Raw genomic sequence first — 5,326 nt, 5'->3', positions numbered from 1 at the left:
TTCTCAGCTTAGTGACTGACAGCTTTCTTTACCTAAGCTGCCATTTTCGCATCGTATATCGTGGTGGCAGGTACGATGATACTCTATGCCCAAGGAAGTCAAAGAAATTTCCATGACGAAAAGATCATGGACCGACCAGGAATCGAACCCGGACACCTTCAGCATGGCTTTGCTTTGGTAGCCGCAGATTCTAACCACTCTGCTAAGGAGACCCTCAAGATCATGGGATGCCTCCACTAATTTTTTTTTAAATTTCTTCCATAATTTGTCGTTCAGTTTTTCTAAGATTTAGGTGATTTATTAAAAGCTTCCATTTTTTTAATTGTTAAATCCATAACATTCAATCAAAGGTAAAAAAGAAGATTCAAAGCTAGGGCTCACATTCGAAGTTACTTACCGTCAAAGCGTAAATGATCGCTGATTTTGCTGGCCAACTGGTCGTATACCCTGGAATCCTTCGGGAATACCATTTGCAACTCCTCGGCTAGACACAGCCGGCAAAATTCGCTATATGGAGAAAAATAAAAACACAAACGATCAGACGTAATTTCTGTGCACTCCATCCAACAATACTTTAACAGTTAACAGTTTATCAAAATGATATTGATTGTTATGTTCGATTATGAATCGTATTGCTTTTTATAATGTTTGTCACTCAAATTTGTTATACTGATGTCAATTGTGTGTTTGTGTGTATGTAGCATTTAGTTTAAGATTTTCAATGAGACAAACAAATGTCAGTTGGAATGAAGATAAATAAAGAAATAAAGAAATACTTACGGTAGGTTGAAGTCTTTGGGAACGCTTTGGTGGTCCCATTATCGGAACAATGGGCACAGCTTCCCGTTGTGGGGGCACAACGATGCTCGCGGTCACGAGAGGTGTTTCTATCGGGAAAAGAGAGATGTTATCAAATGCAGTGAAATTCTAGGAGCAGGGAGAAGGTACATAATATAGTTTACAATAACGTAAATAGTTTATTTATTGTTAAATGTTTGAGCAAGGTTGAAACATTGGGGGTCCGTACTGAACATTTTATTATTTAACCCCTACACCAGCAGCTCATGTTTCATGCTCGCTAGCGCCGCCTGGTGACAAAATCTCGAATCTCTTGACAAGAATAATGAATACTGAAATTTTTCCGAAGACGCCATCTCTCTAAGTGGTCAGGCTCCTGAGATATCTGCAAAACAAAAGTTTCAGCAGAATTACCTAGCTCGAATACTGATTTCCCTTTAGTTATTGAACAACTTTGGCCGAAAACATCATCTTCCTAATCGGACAGAATCCTAAGAAGATATCCGCAAACAAAAGTTAAATTTTCATGTCCATCAGCACTGTCTAGCGGTCGAATTCCGAACTAAATGAGGCACCATCAGATAGCGCTTCACCTCCAAAACAACTTTACTAAATACCCTTAGTTCAGAAATTATCTGGATTTGAGAATGAGACAATATGATTTGTTCGGAAAAACTAAGAAAAAACAGCAAGTCAAATTGTCACATAAAAAAAAAGTAATCGCATATCAGTCCCCATTATATAATTACCGTACACGCTGTGAACTAGACTATCGAAATGCATATATTTTGCCTTATGAAAGGTGGAACGGTTATTGCAATACGAACGCTTTACGTATCGTTTTAACATCAACTCCCATCAAGGCGTCGATATGCGCGTGGTGTACGCACGGGCCTAACGATCACAAGTTCCTTGGTTCGATTCTAGGATGCCGCGAAAAACACTTTTTTGTTTTCAAAGTTTGGTTTCATAAGGCTATGAGTTTCAACCCGATTTACTGTGGCGAATATTCATAAGTGGTTCCTATGTACCGGGTACCCCCGTTGGTTTGACCACATTTAATCTGAACACTTTTTAATTTGTACCCCCGCTAATTTGCACATCGTTCAGATTAAAAATGGTTCAAACGTCATTTAGCTCATGGAGCGAAGTAAAGTGAAATGGAACGCTATGGAACGAAACGCATAATCAAAACAAAACAGTGAAAGAGGTAACCAGAAACACGGTTCTAGGGTGACTAGATGTTCAAATTAAAAATGAACCCCTATAGTTTGCATGAGGTACCGTTTCAAATTAGCGGGGGTGCACGTATTTCAAAAGTGTGTGCGGAAGTGTGCCTGAGTGTGTAACAAAACAAAAGAACCAAGTTTTGATCATCTATAGATATATTTTCCCTCGATAAATATCAACAGTGAAAAGCAAATTGTGAAAGTTCCATTAAGATTGGAACATATTCCAATCTTCTGGATGTTTTTGAATAATCGTATGGAAAGCAAGTTCGTAAACTTCTAAGTCGATTTCCCTAATGCCTACAGATTGGACTGACTTGCAACTCACGGCAGTAAGGTAATAGAGCAAAATCTAGAATGCCGTGAAAAGTGTACTGCGATCTGTCAAACTTGGTTACCTTTTGCAGTACCAAGGGACCAAATACAGCAACTAGAAATAATACCCAATCTGAACCCCGAGTGGGACACACCTGCTACTTCTGTCAAGGGATATTTTTAAGAAAAAAGGTTAATTTTTATTAATCAATGTTACACAAAATATGAACGCCACTTCAAATAATATAACGAATGTTCGTATTTTATGCACTGATGAAAATCCACACGTTTGATTCGTGTGTTTAAAATTATGGATCGATTCATGAACTTCTATATTGATTTGTTGTGATTTTCTTACAAACTTAGTGTGTGTTACACATTCCAATTCTTTAGTTTTGCTTCATATGCTGATTCACCAATCCACAACATGCATTCCATAGGTTTTCCACATAAGTTCCTGAAGCTTTCCCTTTCAGATTCGAATGCGTCAATCTATGGGTGCATAGATCATCACCCAACAACGGGATTAAGTGTGTTTAACTTATGCTTACCCTGTTGTCATTATTATCATGTTCAAGCTGGTCGATTTTGAAATCGATTAGCTTGCTGTCGATTTCCGTATATTCGGAAAATAAAAATATTTATGTGAGCTTACGACAAGCAGAGGAGCCTCGAATCCATATTTTGGGGAGCAAGAGTTCTTCTATCAAATTTCTTCTTTCTGTCTCAATGGCATTCATATTCTATCACATATGATTATCTAAAGCCACAACATTTCGAATTGAAGAGCAAATCAGTTGGTTTTTGTGGAGTTTTAAACAAGACAAATTAAAGACCTCCATGTGCCTCGCAGTTGCCCAAAATTTTTATGGCTCATAAGGTAATCTAGAAATGCCGTGAAAAGTGTACTGCGATCTGTCAAACTTGGGTACCATTTGCACTACCGAGGGACCAAATGCAGTACTAGAAGTGGTACCCGATCTGAGCTCGAGTGGAACGGACCTGGTTTAAACTTATCCGCGGAAAAGGAATCACCCTCCACGCGATGCACGCAACAACTTACCCAAGCAAGTGCCAGTTAACAAGTGCGGTAAAAGGAATGCAAGTGTGCAGGTAACAGGAAACCGATTGCTGTGATCAATCCTATTGCCATACGTCAACGCAGTGGATTCTATATTTACAGTTTTCATAATTTAATATTAGACATTCCTATTTGTTCACATGGCAACCTAATGTTGTACACATGTTTTATAACCGTGAAATCAATGACGAAATCTATATGGCTACCACACTCAAGTCTTGTGGTTTTCCTCATTCGCAAATCTTTAAGAAAAAACTACCGTCCTTGACGTGTAGATTTTTCTCAGTGTGTTTTTCCTATCGCCGCCAGATTAATACAGTACCAGAATAACGGCCTAACTGACAATGTAAACAAACTAAGTTTTATTCACCTAACTACCGTCAGAAGGTGCGTGTAAAACAGCGTAGCTGATGATAGTCAAACCAGAAGGACGAGGTCAAAAGGCGCAATCACTGTTGTCAACTAAAGGAAACGAAAAATCGAGGGGCACAATGGCGCATTGTGCAATTGTATTTATTTGAACATGTTGTTCATAATATGAAAATCAATTAAATGTTTTGCTACATAAGTAATACTGTAATAAATCCTACAAAAATGCATCATGCGATTAAATCGATCAGAAACATAATATAGAATTCAAAATTATAATATCGCTAACTTCAAACCGATTTTACTGAGAATGTGCTAGTTTTCACATTCGCTCTGATTCTGACTCTGTATTGAGATGTCCTTTAAAGCAAATAACATCTGTCAACTAAAACAGAAATGGCGGCCAAATGACACTAAATGCCCAAGGTACATACAAAATCCCATATTGAAGGTAGGAACAAAGAAAATCGATGATAAACAATATTATTTACGATTTTTGAATGATTTAAATTATCAACAGAAAATAGTAAAATTACCTGCAACACTATTGTTCACCGGGTTGGTCATGGAAACCATCTCTGGGCCGGATTTCAAATGCAGACTGGGAAGCCAATTGGGGGCCCTTATCTCCATAGGAAGCGATGGTTTTCCTGTAAAAGAAAATCAATTTTAATTTCGCCCTAAAGAAAATCGTTCTAGCACCGCCTCTTACCCTTTTCGAAAGTGTTTCCCACCAAATGATGGACATGTCGATGATATTTTTAATCGTTCGGCAAAACCGACCGCTTCAACCCACAGTTCCCGTCGCAGCACATCCCGAGCAGTGTTGATCGTCGGGAACCGGTGGAAGCTTTTGCCCACTTCGCCATACATCGAGGGGCATCTTGGACGCAGCATTTTACCACACCCGGTCGATAGACCGCCACTATTTGTGGTCATCTGGCAAGATTTGCGCACTCACAACTGCGAACAACAAACTAAACTCGCGACTAATTTATTGGGCACTGATAACGACAGCAAACAGAAGAGCAGCGGCTGCTTGGATTGATTTTCGGCCGACGTCTTTTTTGGTGTCAAATATTTTGACAGCAAGGGGCGCGGGTTGTCAAACGTACCTGTCAGGGGTGAGAAAAGAGACAGATAAGGGTTGCTTTGAATGTTTAATTGGAAGATTATTGTAAATGGAAGGAAATTAATTTCAGCAACTGGATCTTGAACTGGATGCAATAAATGTGCCTTGAAAAATATAATTGCACACATTCAATTAACGAACGGTATTAATTGCAATATGTTGCAGTGAGCGGTTTTAAGGTCACTATAAATTTATCATCTTATTTTGAGTGAACATTTGGTAATGACTATATCTCGTCCTATAAGCTTTCAGTAACCGAGTGCGTAGCTCGTTATTTTTTTAATGAATGAATAAAGATGAAAATTATCACCGCTGTGAGCTAGATATAGAAGGATTTTCTCTCCATCACAGTATTGTTGAATAAAGTTTAAATCCGGTAAATCCTCTCGTTCATTGGTTCTT

The 5,326-nt window shown here is 38.6% G+C and overlaps 1 long non-coding RNA gene across 1 annotated transcript; it reads right to left on the bottom strand.

The window, feature by feature from the left end:
- Window positions 1-806: 806 nt before the first annotated feature.
- On the bottom strand, window positions 807-4,514 carry LOC110681393. Its single transcript, XR_002503186.1, has 3 exons — window positions 4,505-4,514; window positions 4,329-4,442; window positions 807-887 (listed from the first exon to the last, which is right to left on the bottom strand). It is a non-coding gene; the product is annotated as an uncharacterized LOC110681393 (long non-coding RNA).
- Window positions 4,515-5,326: the final 812 nt, after the last annotated feature.

This window comes from Aedes aegypti, unplaced genomic scaffold (genome assembly GCF_002204515.2).
Source record: "Aedes aegypti strain LVP_AGWG unplaced genomic scaffold, AaegL5.0 Primary Assembly AGWG_AaegL5_hic_scaff_796_PBJ_arrow, whole genome shotgun sequence".
Classification (NCBI taxonomy): domain Eukaryota; kingdom Metazoa; phylum Arthropoda; class Insecta; order Diptera; family Culicidae; genus Aedes; species Aedes aegypti.
The sequence above is the reverse complement of the archived record's forward strand: the minus strand, read 5'-3'. Positions and strand labels throughout refer to the sequence as shown.